The sequence below is a fragment of the Typopeltis vanoorti genome, chromosome 8, assembly GCF_054136105.1.
Source record: "Typopeltis vanoorti isolate ZY-2024b chromosome 8, IOZ_Tvanoo_1.0, whole genome shotgun sequence".
Taxonomy (NCBI): domain Eukaryota; kingdom Metazoa; phylum Arthropoda; class Arachnida; order Uropygi; family Thelyphonidae; genus Typopeltis; species Typopeltis vanoorti.
In genome coordinates this window covers 147,688,218-147,706,682 of record NC_143556.1, presented here as the reverse complement: position 1 = coordinate 147,706,682, position 18,465 = coordinate 147,688,218, and positions in this window count along the sequence as shown.

The following is an 18,465-nucleotide window of genomic DNA, read 5'->3' as shown; positions in this document are numbered from 1 at the left end:
CATCTTCAGCGATGAGGCTCATTTTCATCTTGATGGATTCGTTAATCGACAAAATTGTCGCATTTGGGGTTCAGAAAATCCACGAGTGATTGTTGAGAAACAATTGCATCCACAATTGTTTTTCATGATGATGCCTCCAATCAAAAATCCGCACCTGTTTGGTGCGGATTTTGGACTGGAGGCATCATCGGTCCATTCTTCGAAAATGCGGCTGGTAAGGCAATAACAGTTAATGGTGCTCGCTATCGCGACATGATAATCCAGTTTTTTGTGCCTAAATTGCAAGATATGGATGTGGACGACATGTGGTTTCAACAAGACGGTGCCACATGCCATACAGCCCGAGAAACAATTCAATTACTGCATGAGTCATTTCCTGGTCGTGTAATTTCCCGTTTTGGTGATCAGAATTGGCTGCCCATATCATGTGACTTAACGCCGTTGGACTTTTTTCTTTAGGGTTTTTTAAGTCTAAGGTTTATGCCAACAAACCCACGACCACTCACGCCTTGAAGGAGGAAATTGAGTGCTGTATCAACGAAATTCAGCCACATTTATGCAAAACGGTCATGGAAAATTTCGACAAAAGAGTGCCTATGTGCCAGCAAAGCCGTGGAGGCCATTTACCCGATATGCTATTCCATGCATAACCCTATACGGTATACCAAAAAAAAAACTGTTGTTCAGTATGTAGAACTTAATTCTCGAATTATCATCAATAAAGACCTCCAGGGAGTCAGGGACTCATCGAGGGAGGCCACATACAACACGCACCAGCTAATCATACTTATTCTCGAATTCATTCACACTGCTTGCACTCACAACATCCAACAGAAATCCATTCCAATCACTCACCACCCTATGAGAGAAAAATCTAGCCCTCACCCATTCTCAGCTTCCATGGATGCCCTCTCGTCCTTTCCCCATCATCCATAAATTAAAAAATTCCATCAGTTGAAATCCTGTATGACCCTTTCAGAAGTTTGTAAGTCTCAATCATATCGTCCCTCTATCTCCTGTTTGCTAGTGTCTGCACTCTACAAATTCTCAATCTGTCTTCGTAAACAGTATTCCATAATCCTGATATCTTTTTTAACACTCTCCTTTGTACTCTCTCCAATATATCAGAATCGTAACGGAAATCAGGAGAACAGACCTGCGCACAATAGTCCAAGTGAAGTCTTATCAAGGCCTTGTAAAGAGGCAAAATAACATCTTTATCTTCGCATGTGAATGTTTGTTTCAGCATTGCAATTATTTTTTTGAGTTGTATTTCCAATCTTTGCCACATGGCCACTGAACTTCAACTTCTTATCTACTAACACTCCAAGATCCCTAGTCTCATCAATTTCTTCTAGCCTAATACCACCAATATAATACGACGTTGGATATCTAATCACTCCAAAGTGAATGACTTTACATTTACTGACATTGAACTGACACCCATTTTCCCATGCCCACAATACCAGCATATTGAAATCATTCTGTAAGTAAGGCATATCAGCAGCATTCCTGATTGCCCTGCCTATCTTTGCATCATCAGCAATAGCTGTATGTCGTTGGTCAAATCTTTCTCAATATCATTAATGTATAGATTGAATAACAGTGGACCAAGCTCTGATCATTGTGGTACGTCACTGGTTACCTTAAATCGAGTTTAAATATACAGCATTTAATGTTGTGATATCAGTATTCATGCTGTATGCATATGACTTCTTTACAATTTCAGCAAAACGTCATACATATAAAGTTTGTGGTCTTGAGAGCTTTTATCTTATGCCGCATCGGTTGTCGCAGAATAAACAGATCCGCGTCCAGGGCTTGGCAGAGGGTTTATTATTATTACGCGACACCTCCAGGGAGTCCAAGGACATCGCCGGAGGGCAGTCTACTCTATTTCGCTAAATACATTTCACCCTCTCCACTGACATTGATTCTCCTCCTGCGACACTACTACCTTCAGTGCTATCTACCTCACCATCAACAGTATTTTTTGTCTGTAAATTGCGTGTTCTGAAGGCCGATTTGTATGTACGCGGGATGAAAAACCCTAGTCGGGAGAAAAAAAAAATGCTACCTCTGTGTGAGATCGGCCAACTCGCCTTTAATTGAAAAAGCCCATATAAGGATTCCACTCATCACTATGAGAATCGAATCCAGGTCTTTTCAAATCGAAGGGCGCAATGTTCCAGTGTACTGCGAATTGCGCTACGGAGGGTTCTGTTCGAGAAGTATATTACAGTTTACAGCAAAAGTCCGTTATATACGAAAAGTATGGGACGACTCTTAGAGGGAAACTTAGATAAACACATGAAATTAATTGGGTCTACAGATGAGTACTCTTTATTGCCTGTAATGAGATGCAGAGACATAAAAATGACATCATGGGAATTAAAGACCAGATGGAATGGAGAAGATCGCTTCAAAAGACATTATTACTACGAGTATGTGACACCTCCAGGGAGTCCAAAGACTCATTAAGGGAGGATACCTACTCTACAATTCTTCACCTCCATCATTGAATTCACTAACTACAGCGAACTACATCTATTGCCCACCACCACCACTCGTATTTCCACAGACAATCGCAAACATTCATGCCCCGGGCGGGATTCGAACCCGCAAACTTTTGGCTGTTGAGCAAATACACTAACTACTCGGCCAACCAGGGCTGCAAAAAAAAAAGATTATTCTTATTACGTAACTCTTCCAGGGAGTCCAATAACTCATCGAGGGAAGACGCCTATTCTCCGGCTCCCCCCCAACGCCAACTGTCTTCATACACCAAGGCCATCTACCCTCGACCACCTCCACTAGTATTTTTACAGACGATCACAAACATCCATGCCCACGGCGAGATTCAAACCTATAGCCTTTTTTAGCTGGAAAGCGGATACGCTAACCACTCGGCCAACCAGGCCAGCAAAATGTAAAATCCCACTGACACCTTACATTTTGGATGACAAGTTGGGAGTGACTCAAAGCACCATGGGTAGCTGTGATACTGAAAACAGTTCAGGAAAGAGCCCTTGTTCATTATAATCCCGTTCTTGGCAACATTCTTTGTATTAGACTAAAGAATCTTTATGCCAATGTGTCCATCGTAGTGGTTTATGTATCCCTAACAGATAGGCCTGAACGAAGAGCGTGAGGAATTTATCACTCACAGATTGTTTTGGACTGCCTGCCATGGAGAGATGCACTTTCCATCTTAGGGGACTTAAATTCAAAAGTAGGATAGAATATTGGACTGGGACCTGAGTGTAACATAACACATCATCCAAATAACATCCCAATTTGCCCATGCTTACAGATTAGTACTGCCAATACCTGTTTCTGGAACATTCACGAATGACCTATAATTGGACATCTAACATTTGATAGGCCAAATTGATTGTATCCTGGCTTTTCGACAGTGGAAGACAACCATCTCTAATGTGCACAGTTGTCCTGGAGCAGACTGTTGTACAAATTACCAGCTGGTAAAACCAAAGTAAAAATAAACTCGTAAACCTTCCAAGTCAGGCACATCCTACTAGACTGGATGTCAGAGTACCCCTACTGGGTTCACAAAAGAAACATCAACTCGGTTAGAAGACATTTTGCAGACTAGTAAGAACTCACCAGTAATGTTTTTGGAAGGAGTCAAGGTTGTAATACAGGATACAACAAGAAATATCTCGGTCCAGTCAGAAGACTAAAAGACCCATGTATCTCAGATTCAACATGGGATCTAATTGAAAGAAGGAAGCCGGAGAAACAGAGACAGAGGGATAAGGAATTGCGAGGTAGTACCAGATAGGTGTGAGAGCGTCGTTGAAAGTGTAAATGAAGGTAGAAATACAGAACGAATGGATGATTTAAATCATAATGAAAATGATGAGCTAGATGAAAGTAGTCAAATCGCAGGGTTGAGCGGAGCGATACACAGAGCAAAGCTGCAACTGGAGCATATGGAAAAATGTTGTACTGAACGTACCGACTAAAAAACGGCGAACGTCTGTTACAAAAAATAAGAGAATGTTCGTAAACGTAAATAAAATGAACGAGCAAGTGCTGTATGGAGATTCGCTATTAAGAGGCGTGATAGTTGAGAGTTTGACGAAATCCTACCAACCGGGTGCGAACATAAAGGACGTCAGCGAATCTATACGAGTGCAAAAACAGAGAGTGAAAGAGATGATAATCGTGGCAGGAACAAATGATTTGAAAGAAGACAAAATGGAAATGATAGAGGATGTGAGGGGAATTACTGGAGGTAGCAAAAGGGAAGAGTGAGAGAGTTAGGATGGCGAGTATTTTACCGCGATATGAGAGTGAAGTGTTTAGAAGGAGGGCCACAATTGCCAATGACTTTATGCATGAAGAGTGGTGTGGAATTTATGGATGTGTGGAGTGAGTTCGATGGGCAAAAGGATTTATATGAGATGGATCGGTTACATTTGAATGGATTTGGTATACGGAGGCTTGAAAAAGTGTTGATGAATGAAGTGGAAGTGGATGTATAGACTAAGGGAAACTAGATTTATTAAGGGGGAAGTAGATATGCAGACTTTAGAGAGGCAGTTGAGTGTATGAATGAGTATAATATGCCCGAGCGAGTACGAAGGACAACAAATCAGAATGGGACAGTTAGTATAAGGCATCAAAGTAGGGATGGGACTAATGAGCTTCCACAATTCATGTACACTAATGCCAGGAGTACTAGGAACAAGAAGGAAGAGTTTTTGGCCTTGGTTGGCACTTCTGGCCACAGGTTGTTGGTATTAGTGAAACATGGCTGACAGAAGATGATAAAGCTAGTGGGATTGAATGCGACGGGTATAGCGTGTTCAAAGAGTGACAGGGAGAATGAAAGGGGTGGGAGGAGTGTGATGAGTTGCAGCCAAGGAGTATAGAAATTGAACTGCAGGATAGAGAAAAGAGCACATTGGAGGCTATTTGGTGTGTGAGATAGTCTTGCAGAATAAAATATACAATTAGGTGCTATTATAGACCTGGTGATGGAATAGATGGTAGGGATAGTATGCTTAGGCAAATAGAAGAAATTAGTGGAAGGAGGGTAATTATTATGGGTGATTTCAATTATGGTAACAATGACTGGTAGGAGGAGAGGGCACATGGGAGGAAGGAAATGGATTTTATGCAGTTATTAAGGGACAACTATCTGCGACAGCATATAGTGGAAAATACTAGGGGGAAGAGAGTGCTTGACCTAGTAATTGCATCTGAGAATGTGGCTGTGACGAATATGACCATGTTACCACCAATTGGTGAGAGTGATCATAAGGTCATTACTTGGGAGGTGGCTAAAGGAGTGGAATTTACAATTAAGACAGGGTAGATGTGGAATTACTGGGCTGGTAAGTATGACAAGCTTAGGAGTGTGCTTGGCTCAGTGCCATGGCATGTAAAACTGCAAAGGCTGGATGTTGATAGTGCATGGGAGGTGGTTAAGAAGTGTTTGCAGGAGGCAATGGTTGACTGTATACCAAGAGTCCAAATAATAAATCAAGTAGCAGATAAATGGATGAATAACACTATTAAGCTTGAGCTGCAAAAAAAGAAACAATTGTGGAGGGAATTTAAGGAGAAAGATGACCAGCAAGTGCAGGAACAGTATAAAGCTCAGGAAAGGAAAGTAACAAGGATGGCAAGAAAAGCAAAAGCGGATTATGAAAGAAAATTGGCCATGCAGGCTAAAGATAATCCCAAACAGTGTTTTTCAATATGTTGCAAGTAAAAGGAAAAATGTTCATGGCAGAATGATTTTAAAAATTGATGAGGATAAGGAGGTAACCGAATCGGTCAATATAGTGGAATTACTGAGCGAGCACTTTGCAAGAGTATATCATCCAGGCGGTGACATTGCAGGAATTGGAGAACCAACAGCTTATACTGGAATTGTGGTGAATGAAGTGGAGGTGAGTAGTCTATTACAGAACTTCAATGTCAATACATCTGTGGGATTTGATGATATACCAACTCGTGTCGTACGTAAAGCGACTAAAGAATTGTCAGTGCCCTTGAATATTTTGTTTAATTTGAGCCTCGGGTTTGGGTCAGTCCCAAGGGGGTGGAAAGAGGGGGAAATAGTTCCGCTTCATAAAGGTGGTTCCAAGGCTGCTGTTGAAAATTACCGGCCAATCAGCATAACAGGAATCGTTATCACGGTCTAGGAGAAAATAATCAAGAGGAAAATACAAAATTAGATGGATGAAAATGGGATACTGTATTGGGGGACAGCATGGTTTTGTGAAGGGTAGGTCATGCCTTAGTAACTTGCTCACGTATTATAACACAGTGATGGCTGAACTGGATAAGGGTAATGGGTTTACAGTGATTCTACTGGACCTTGCTAAAGCCTTTGACAGGATATCACATGGAATTCTAATGAGTAGAATGCAGTATATGGGGATGGATATAGGATTGGTGAGATGGATACGAGGGTGGTTGATGGAGAGATATTAGAGAGTGGTTTATTCAGGAGTTGAGTCCACAAGATGGCCTGTGACTAGTGGTGTGCCACAAAGATCTGTTCTTGGACCACTGCTGTTTAATTTGTTCATTAATGATATAGGAAAGGATCTGAGAGGAACAGTTCATTTGTTTGCAGATGATGCAAAGTTGGGTAGGGCAATAGTGAATGCAGATGATGTCAAAATTTTGCAGGATGATTTGGATAGATTGGAGGTCTGGGCTAAGGAGAATGGATGTCAATTTAATGTGGCAAAATGTAAGGTTATACATTTTGGGGTGGAAAGATTAGCAACAGTTTACTACATTGGTGGAACTGTACTCTGGGAAATTGATGAGGCACGAGATTTAGGAGTGTTGGTGGATAAGGAGTTAAAGTTTAGGGAGCACATTGGAAAAATGGCCAAATCAGCTCATCAAATCACTTGGTTGCTGAAGAATACGTTGACAACCAGAGACAAGCAGGTTATTGTTCCTCTGTATCGAGCCTTGATAAGACCCCATCTCGACTACTGTGCCCAGATTTGGTCACCTAAGTTTCTTCTTCATGGGGAGGAGGTTGAGAGGATCCAGAGGCAAGTGACCAAGGTGATAGCTTATGAGAACAGGTTGAGGATTTGTGGTTGCAAAAATTGGTTGATAGGCAGAGGAGGGGAGATATGATTGAGACATTCAAATTACTGAAGGGGTTTCTATAAAATTAATTCAGAAGATAGTTTTGAGAAAAGGGCTGGTTGTGGGATTACTAGGGGTCATCCTTGGAAGCTGGGCAAAGGTGTGGTTAGTAAGGGTATTAGAGCTGGGTTCTTTACTTTTAGAGTGGTGAATGAGTGGAATTGGCTGCCAGAGTCTATGGTGGATGCTGTGACAATGAATGAGTTTAAGGCGAGGTGTGATAAATACTATATGAATGTCGTATAGTTGTGATGAACATGATTTGGGTGCTCCCTCGATGAGTCTAAGGACTCCCTGGAGTTGCCCGTAATAATAATAATAAGGTTCTCGCAGACTAGTGCTGCCATCTGATGACCCTAAGCGCTTTCATGCACACATGTATATTATGTCATACACTGCGAGTTCGATGGCAGATTTTAAGTTGACTGTCCCAAAGTTCGACTATCTAAGAAACCAGCAGAAGTGAAGTTCTGCAGAAAGAAATTCTAGTCAGCAACTAGAATAAACTACAGCGGCCTCTTTTATTATTATTATTATTATTATTATTATTATTATTATTATTATTATTATTATTATTATTATTATTATTATTTCGGGCGACTCCAGGAGTCCTTAGACTCATCGAGGGAGGCCCTAAACATCATGTCCACACAACTATGCGATTACATTCTCACAGTATCTATCATACCTTGTCTTGAACTCGTTCACCGTCATAGCACCCACAACAGACTCTGGCAGCTTATTCCACTCATTTACCACTCCAAAAGTAAAGAGCCCAGCTCTAACACCCCTGCTAACCATACTCTTGCCCAGCTTCCATAGGTGTCCCCTAGTTCTCCAACCACCAGTCCTGATCTCAAAAATATCCTCTGAATTAATCCTATAGAATCCCTTTAGCAATTTGAATGTCTCAATCATATCTCCCCTCCGCCTATCAACTAGTTTCTGCAATCCACAAATCTTCAACCTGTTCTTATATGGTTCATTCCATAGACCTGTTATCATCTTAGTCACTCGCCTCTGGATCCTCTCCACCTTTTCCTCATCAAGAAGGAACCGAGGTGACCAAATCTGGGCACAGTAGTCGAGATGAGGTCTTATCAAGGCTCGGTACAGAGGTACAATAACTTGCTTGTCTCTGCTCGTCAAGGTATTTTTCAACAACCAAGCGAGTTGATGAGCTGATTTAGCTACTTTTGCAGTGTGCCCCCTAAACTTCATCTCCCTATCCACCAACACTCCCAATTCCCTGGCCTCATCAATCTCTTGGAGTACAGTTCCACCAATGTGGTATACTGCTGCTAATCGTTTCACCCCAAAATGCATAACCTTACATTTTGTCACATTAAATTGACATCCATTCTCCTTAGCCCAGAACTCCAATCTATCTAAGTCATCCTGCAAGACTTTGACATCTTCTGCATTCATTATCAACTCCTCCCCAACTTTGCATCATCAGCGAACAAATGAACTTTTCCACTTAGATACTTCGCTATATCGTTAATGAACAGATTAAACAGCAGTGGTCCAAGAACAGAACCCTGTGGCACACCACTAGTCAAAGGCCGTCATTTGGACTCCACTCCTGAATAAACCACTCTTTTATATCTCTCCATCAACCACCCCCTATCCATCTCACCAACCCTATATCCATTCCCATATGTTGTAGTTTACGGATTAGAATTCCATGTGGTATCCTGTCAAACGCCTTTGCCATGTCCAGCAGTATCACTGTAAACCCATTTCCCTTATCCAGTTCAGCCGTCACCTTTTTATAAAACTTGAGCAAGTTACTGAAGCATGATCTACCCTTCACAAAGCCATGCTGTCCCTTGTACAGTATCTCGTTTAATTTTACACTCCCACTTCTATAGCACTAAAGCCCTCTAGTGATATAGAAGTAAAGGCCATTTTGACAAGGTAATACAATCAATCCCATTAAAAAGTAAAGAAAAATTATAATAAAAAAAAAAGCAGGTTGTCAAGGAAATGAATATCTTTGTAGTGTAGCCGATCATCAACCAACAGGCTGTAGGTTCCAATCCACCGTGGGCATGGATGTTTGTGATTGGTGGATGAATTCCGCCTGCATTCTGCAGGTGTGATGTTGCTTGAAAAGTTCCATGTTTTATCTCTAGCAGTTTCTGAATAAATATAAAAATGAAAATACAAAAATAATATATATGATTAATTTTAAAAAAATAAAAAGAAATCCTTAGCCCATCCACAGTTCTAAATGTACTATAGGTTTACAACCTTCTAAGGTAAGACTCACATAAAAAAAGTTTGACGGACTACAAGATAGTGATATAACAGATCAAATATGGGAAAGAATAAACATCTTTAATTTATATGCCGTGTAGTTCCTATCGCTCTGAAAAAAAAAAGTAAAGAAAAAGATATGCGTAGTACACTTGCATAAAAGTTATACAAGTCATGTTGTACAACATAGATTCAATAAAGTATTTGATTATACTCGTAAATGATAACCTGTCTGAGTGGCTGATTAATGTTCGATGTGTGGTGTCTGTAATAAGATTCCCCGGGGGGGGATGAGATTTCGTGGATACGATTGACACAGACAAAAGTACACAAGGGCAAATATATTTAATATTATACCGGGACACAAAAAAAGAACATAGATATCATGACAAATGGATTTCGGATAGAAAGAAAAAAAAAAAAAAGGTTATTGCAAAAATTGCGAGTAAGTCTTAGAATTATGTAAATATTCAAATAAACTTCAACATATAGAGATGATGAAGTAATTTTGCATTTTTTTCAATGCCTTGATACTCTCGCACCTGCGCTGAGCAGATTTGGTGTTCCTAGGTTAGGAGGGGATAAAAAAAAAACTTCGGGAAAGTGTAAAGAAGGGCAACAAACATATCGGGATTATAGAATCTAGATTACGAGGATAGAGCATGTCAATTAATTGCAGACACTGAATCAAAAAGAAGAGCGATTTGATAGAGGCGTATAAACTTCTGAAAGGGTTATAGGTTATCAAGTGATGAAATATATTTTACATGGAATATAGGGAGAGGATAAATGGTCATTTGCTCGAAGTTAAGTTTGTGCACAGTGAAGAAAGGAATGAGAGATAGATTGTTTTATCACAGAGCAGTGAGCGAGTGGAACACTTTTTCTGTTGAAAATACGACATCTAGTATTGGGTGATCTTCAGCCTCCTTCGATAAATTTTGGAGGTCGACTTGTTTGGGGTATCCTTTGGTAAACTTCGGGAAGTACTCAAGACATCCCAGTTGTCCTTAAAAGGAAAATAATCGACAATTGTATATTTCTGGTCATTACGTGTAGAAATTAAACCTGGACTTTGACTAGAAAGTTAATCTTGGTATTACCATTCAAGATAGAAAGCGCAATACTTGGGTGAGAGTTCAGATCACACTGAAGGGCATTGTAAGCCGATAAATGATCCAAATGGCAATGCTCAAGTCTTCAGGTGTATTGCAAAGTAACACTCAAAACTCAACGTTGATATCGGAATGGTATATCAGAAATATGGAAAGAACTACTGGAAGACAGAAGAGGATGATACTCTGTCCCGTACAAAAGCTCAAGACAGATCAGAATGAAGGAATTTGCGGAAGGCGTTCGACCACTAGTGAAGAGTAAGTAAGCTGTGGATTCTGATGACGATTAAGATATTTATTCGTATATTTAAAATATTATATAATATTTCAAATTAACAATGTTATCAGTAAACATTTTTTTCTTCTGATATGGCTGTTTCATAATACGAGGCATATTTTTAGATATCGAGTACAGGGACACAAACCCTCCTCAAAGCAGCATATGAAATGAGGCCGTTTACAATGTATTGAAGTTTTGTATTGTTTTGAAGCTTTATATTTTATTGAGTGTATCTAGAATAACTATCGAGTACGTATATCAAGTGTCTATACGTATTACTATAGACACTTGATATGTACGCTGCTTGGAAAGAAGAAGTTAACCGGTACCCCCATGGCAGGGCCGACCTTCTCTATAAAGGGACCCTGGTGCAATAAACCTTTTGTGCCCTAAAATATTTTTCAAAGGTAAAAATTAAAAGATTCGAAATAAACGTATTGTAAAACCTCTTACCTGCAAATGATTTTGGCAGAGTAAAACAAAAAAACACATTCGAAATATAACAGGTTAACATAACGTTTACTGAACACAAAACAAAAGTATTAAATAATTAAAATAAATAAACACAAACAAAAGTAAGCTGGCTCACCAACTAGCGCACAAAAAATATTTGTTTTACTAACACGTATATTGCATAATATGTATTTATTTAAGTATCCGCTTTTTTTTGCCATGTCATTATTCATTTCCGAAAAATTATAATTTTTGGCAATTTCCTTTTCGATGCTTAAAGCAAGTGCATTTAAACGTTCTTCGCACATACTTCACTGAAGATAATTCTTCATCAATTTTAATTTGCTAAAAGAACGCTCTGCACTTGCTATAGTAACTGGTAACGTAAAGAAAATTTTCAATACAGTTAGTACATTTGGAAATAGTTCATTATAACTATTATTTAATATATATTGCAATATGTCTTGCGCGTTATTTACATTTTTTTGGTCCAAGATCAATTCTCGTAACAAATCAATTTCCTGGATTAAATCTTCATTTACATCTTTACTATAATATTTTACAAAATCCCTTGAGCGGTTTTCTAGTTCATTTTTTTCTAATGCTTTTATATCAGTGATTAATTTAAAATAAGAAATAACGTTGGGTATATTTGTAAATCTCTCATCTATTTGTACAATAAGTATCAATCACAACATTGAAAAAGTGACATCTAAATTCCTCTACCGGGTTTAGTGAAACTTCATCTTCTGCTAATCCCTTAATGCATAACAGTATACATATCCACAAGGAGATGTGTTTTGCAGTTTGGGAGATACTGGGATAGGAGTGTTAGTCTTGCTCCACCTTTGCTACGAGTTGCCTGGTGTTGTACTACTTACCCAGGTAAGATAGTACAACACTATATTCAGTCCTGAAGATATTTTCAGGCGCAAACTTTGTTTGCTCTCACTGGGATAAAGGATTCAACTAAATCTATTATATTATCTATCTTCTGCTAGTTCAGAAAATAATCTTTTTCTTTTTCGAATTCTTTTTTTCAGGGATGTCTTCGGAAATATTCAAATTTCATGCTATCATTTTTGCGTCGTCTAAAAATGTGTTAAATTTTGATCTTAAATTTTGGATTTCATTTTTAATTTTATTCACTAAATTAAAAGCAGAGTCAAGAACAATTGTTTTTGCTTGAAATAGTTTGTTGATACTATTAATTTTTGACAATATTGTAAACCACACCGATAAGCTTAAAATAAATGGCATTTCTTGTAACGAATCTAGTAGACTTTTAGCTTCGGATACTGCTGTGTTATCGTTAATTGCACCAATAAATTCTTCTAAGGCATTATAAATTTGTTTAAACTGTGTATACACTGCTTTGACTGCGTCTATTTTGGCTTCCCATCGAGTATCACATAATGGTTTAAGCGTAATATTTAAATGCTTTTGTTTAATTTCCCACCTTTTTGTAGATGCAGAAAATACACAGTATAAACGTTGCAACATTCCGATTTTTTTTTTACAATTTATACTACTGGAAGCAGCATCACAAATTATCAAATTAAAAGAATGTGATAAGCAAGTGCATAAATTACATGAGGGTTTAAGCAAATTATTCTAGATTGTACGCCTTTATATGTTCCCTTCATATTGCTACCGTTATCGTATGCTTGCCCTCTATAATTCATAATATCTAAATCAAGCTCACCTATTCTTTTTAAAAGTGAATTTTCTAGTCCTTCACCAGTCACATCAGTTACTTCAATAAATCCTATAAATGACTCATTTATAACTAATTTTTTTTTTACAAAATTTACATATCTAATAATTATTGAAGTTTGTTCCTTGTGAGAAATATCAGGAGTACAGTCCATTTGGATACTGTAATATATGAATGCTTTTATATCGTCTTTAATTTTATTAAAGACTTTATTACCTAATGCAGCAATAATTTCCTCTTGAAATATTTGCGCCAAATGATGCACAATCCTTTTTTTCGTATTTTTAATTCTTTTACATGATCCATTAGCACAGGATTATATTTACTTAATAATTCTATTAAACTTAAAAAAATTTCCATTATTTCGCGTTCCTATTGTTTCACGGGATCCTCGAAATGACAGATTATTACTTGCTAAAAATAGAATTACATCTACAATTCTTTGGAATAGTAATTTTAGACGTTCCGTTTCTTTATTTATATTAATTTGATTTGTTCTGTCAACAGTCGAACATAAATTAAGCCTTTTTAGTAATTCTTGCCAAGCAATAAAAGTATTAAAGTGACCAACAGAAAGCTCATGATCTCGAATTACAGATGACAGTTTTCTCCATTTATTAAAACCATATATAAATCGTGTTGATTGATCTTTTTCTCTTCTTTTGAAAAATGATACACAACAAAAGCAAAATACTGAGTCTTGAGCTTTTGAGTAACCTAACCAGCTGCGAAGCTGAATTTCACCATTTGGCATTTTTTTTAAATAGTACGATGTAGAAAATGATCTACCTTCAACATTCTTAACGAATGCGTCTTGATGATGTTGTTTAGGTCCGGTTTTAACACAAAATAATCTAAATTTATCCGTTATAATATTTGGCCACAAACCTGGATCATTTATATTCACTTGATCACCATCGTTATTATTGTTTTCTTCGTTATTCGCTGTATCCAAAACGTTTGTATAATCAGACGCGTCTTTTTCGACGAATCCCACAGTTTCTACCTTTTTGTTGAAAAGTTGTGTGGCTTGTTTGGAGTTTTCTTCTACATTTGAAGTTTGAATCGCAACTGCTGAAGTCGTAGCAATTTCGTTGTCAGATTTATTTTGTAGCCATGAAAACAAATCTACTTGTGACGTTTTGAGATTTTGCTTTTCTTCTTTTTTGACACCCAGAGGGTGTCAAAAAAGAAGAAAAGCAAAATCTTAATGTAAAGGAAATTAATGTAAAGGAAATTTGCTTTTATATCTAATAATTAAAACATATTAATTGACAATAAATACTTCCAATCCATATTTTAATGACTTACGATTTAATAAAATCCAAATACACTTTAGAAAACGGATACGTTCTTTACGAAACATGAAAAGATATATCAAATGATGGTAAAGGAGTCACGCCACGTCTGGATGCCTGACGAATAATGCAACAACTGAACTGGACAAAACTTGTACATCAATTTATCGCGGAGATATATCGATGGCTTGGAAATAGGATGTATGTTTCTAATTTTCTTATTACTTATTATTATTATGAAACAGTTGATAGAGTTTAATTAATTATTGCATTTTTATTTGGTATAGCTGGACTTAATAAAATTGTATTATATTAAGTTAAAATATGTGTCAGCGAAGATGTTTGAAACGTATTTTTTTATTTAATTATTTTTTAACATGAGCCCTGGGTTGCGTGCCGGGGGAAAAAAAAGGTCATTGGCGTGGCACGTTTTGCAGGCATGTTAAGGGTTGTCCACCCCTGCTCTAGACTAACCATATATAAAGAATATAATAAATATTTTTTCAACAGTTTCGATAACGAGCCAAATGATATAAATGTGTAACAGATTAGAAAAAAACTGATGATGAATCAGGCATTTTAGGGTAAAAATGAAATCGTGTTTGTCAATTTTTACACTGCATAAACGCATCAAAAGCAAAAACCCTAATATAATAGAGAAACAAAGAGATATTATTATTACCGGGGCCCCTAAAATCCTGTCGATGAAATCCGTTTAGTTATAAGCAAAATTAGAAGAAGAAAAAAAAATAAAAAATAAAAAATACGTTTCCTCAAATGTGTACCGACTATGCCTACTCGATCGTGGGGCCCGGGTGCATTGCACCCCCCCTCCGGATAGCCGGCCTTGCCCCACGGGCAAGGTGCATCGTGACATAATGAGTCACTTATTTGTATCCGTTATGATGCTATCAAGTCAGTGCAACTGTGTCCGGGTGAAATAGCTGCAAGAAGGGAACAGATGGAGTTTGAAAGAGGCCTTGTAATAGGATGATATTTTGCAGGCCTATCCCCTTCAGCAAATTGTTGAAAATTGACCCACACAGGTCAGCAGTCAGTTATATCATACTGAGATGGAAGCCCAGGGAGTCAACTGACAATGCTACCCTCAGTTGACGACCCACCACATTCGCCGAACATTACTGTGGGATGCTACGAAGAATAATATGTAAAGATCGTCATTCGTCTGTAGACATATTTTAATGCGGAGTTCCAGGCATCGACTGCAACACGAATCTACCCCAAACCGTTCGGAATCAAGGCTCACGACATGAATTTCCATGATAGGACTGCAATATGCAAGCCCAAAATTACTCTAACCAAAATGCAGTGATGTTAAAAGCGTGTACAGTGAGACGTGGAAGATTGTATGGAGCAACGATTCACGCTACACCCTCTACTGGGCATATGGATGGTTACCAGGTAAACGTCTCTTACTAGAATGCATAATACCAACTATGAAATTCGGAAGTGGCGGTGTGATCGTATGATCCTGTGTTTCCTTGTTTGGCCTTGGAGCTGTGTTTGTGGTGCCACTAATAATGCAGTACTTCCTAATTTGTTGCGATTCTATGGAACTGACCATTGTCTCTTTCAGCAAGACAATACACCGTGTCATAATGCTGCTGCTGTAACTGCGTGGTTTGTGGACATAAACAACACCACACTTGACTGTCCTCCACAGACCCCTGATCTTAATCCCTATTGAACATCTGTGGATTGAACTGGAGCGTTGGGTGGGGGTCAAGGGACATCCGTTCTACAAGAGATCAGGACTCTTTACATGCTTGCTGAAAAAAAGTTCCAAAATTCCCATTGATCAACATCGTACGCTTGTGGAAAGCATGCCCCATAGGATTGCTGTAGTCATCGCAGTGAAAGGATGTTGTATATCTCAAAGTGGGCGCATTGGGTATGTTTTTCCTCCCACTATGGTGTTCATTGACTTCTTTTCAAGCAGTGTATACTATATGCTGAAATTTTGATTTGACAGAGGATACTTAGTGGTTTCAGGTATTTTCTGGAAAAGTGTCCGTCTGAGATTTAGAAGTAGGTTGTTGATTTACATTGGATGGATGGAAAAGAGAATTGCAGTTTTGAAACTCCAGAGCTATTGCTTTCACCAACCTGTTTTCCTGCTTCTTAAATATTGTGGTGTACAGTCATGGCATGATATATTCTATCTTAGTATGGACTTAAAGATATCTGGATGTATGGTGATATGTTATAGGTAGTGCACTTTATTGTATTTAAATGTAATGTAATTTATGTTTAAATCATTGCCGGCAAAGGTAGAGCCTCTGCTACAAATTGCTCAATTAAGTAAGTTTAAGCGCGGTTAGTAGTTGGAAGGGGCCCAATCGTTCGATGCTGTTGGCACACTCTCCCTCGATGAGTCTTTGGACTCCCTGGAGGTGTCAAATAACAATAATAATAATAATAATAAATTTTCTAGTCTTGAATAATTAATACTAAGTTTTATTTATTTATTAATTTGACGGATATAAGAAATCTTTTCTTATTTATTGTCAAGAAAGAAAACAATGTTTACTTTGAAACCACAACAAGATTCGAAAGGACTCAAGCGCTTACGAAAATACCAACCTTCTGCATGAGTTGCCTTGGTATTACGCTGTTTAAAAGATTCTAGCTCTTCCCAAGAGCTTGTGTATGTGTTTATTCCCATTTTATTTGTGTTTCTAAGTAAATATTTGGCTCTTTTTCATCGATATGGATTCTCAGTTCTTCTCCATTGAAGAGTAGTTTACTGCGCTGCTCTTCTGTCGTGCAGGGAAGGGCCCATCAAGAAATCGTAATAGATCGGCGTTTCGAAATCAGTGGTTCGCGGAGCGCTGCTGTTGTTTGGTATCATATTTACATCACAAATTAGGTCCTTTAGGATAACGAGCTGTTAGGTTGATATGTGTAACCATTCTAAGGAAAAAATCTCCAATTCCTTGTAATATGTTGTCATATAATTAAATTTTGAATACTTCACAATTTTCATACATGATTATACAATCGAGTCAGACTAGTGCCAAACAGAATGGTTTTTCATTTAACAATTAATCCAACGAAGATCATCGCTAGTACATTTCCCCTACTATTTTTTAAAATTCACTAACTTTTTAACTTGGTCTTTAAGAAAGCAGTTATATTAAAAACCTTGAAATTATTATTATTAAACTGGTACCTTCATGGGGTTAGAAGACTCATCGCGGGAGATCCATCGCATTGTAAAAGATGATGATTCTAAACGGAAGTGTCTGGTTATGAAGCAAAGTTGGAAACAGAGCAACTTGAAATTCCTGTGTTTCCATGCAGAATATCTTGGCTCCATAGAAACTTGAACCTTTGTCTACTAATTTCCTTTTGAAGAATTCATTTTATGACCAGATAAAACGAATCTGTCGTGTGCGCACTTCATAAACTCCAATTCCTAATTCATTGGAGAGCATTAACATTGAATATATATGTCAGCGTACAACTACATGAAGTCTCTAATACCTTTCCACAGCAGATAAGACTTAAAAACATTGTCCAGGATAACCAAAGGCGGGAATAAGTTCACTGTGATATTTAACGACCAGAAAGGAAACTGACAACCCAAACTCTAGGAGTGGAAGACAGACCACAAGTTCTTAATATGGTAAGACCGCCATTGTGCCATATCCGATAATGGCATGAAAATATCAAGAGTGCCATATGGATTTCACCAAACATTTTCATAGCTTATAAGTGGCTGGTGCCGTGGTAGATTGAGAGTGGGAAATCTAGGAGGGTGGGTATATAGAATTAATTGTTAATGGCTTTCTTCGTGTTTTCGCTAAAATTGCGGTGAGTGCAACGGGACGATGGTTTCACAACTATGATTTTATCTCCCCCTCTTTAGGATATGTTCTATATAGGTTTGGTAATATGCTGTAGGGTAGATGCCAATGATTATGAGAGATTGTAAACATGATATAGGATGGACATTAATTTTGGAGCACAGATTTAAAGTAAAATAGTGGTGATAATATAACCAAAAAAGACATTTATACGTCAGAATTCTTCTCACGAAAATATTAGAAGACATGCAGTGGGCAATTTTTGGTAAAGAGGGATGCTTTGCTTTGGCCACTAATGCAGGCGTTGAATGGGAGGAATGAAATGATGCCAGACTAGAAACCTTGTCTCTGAGTGATG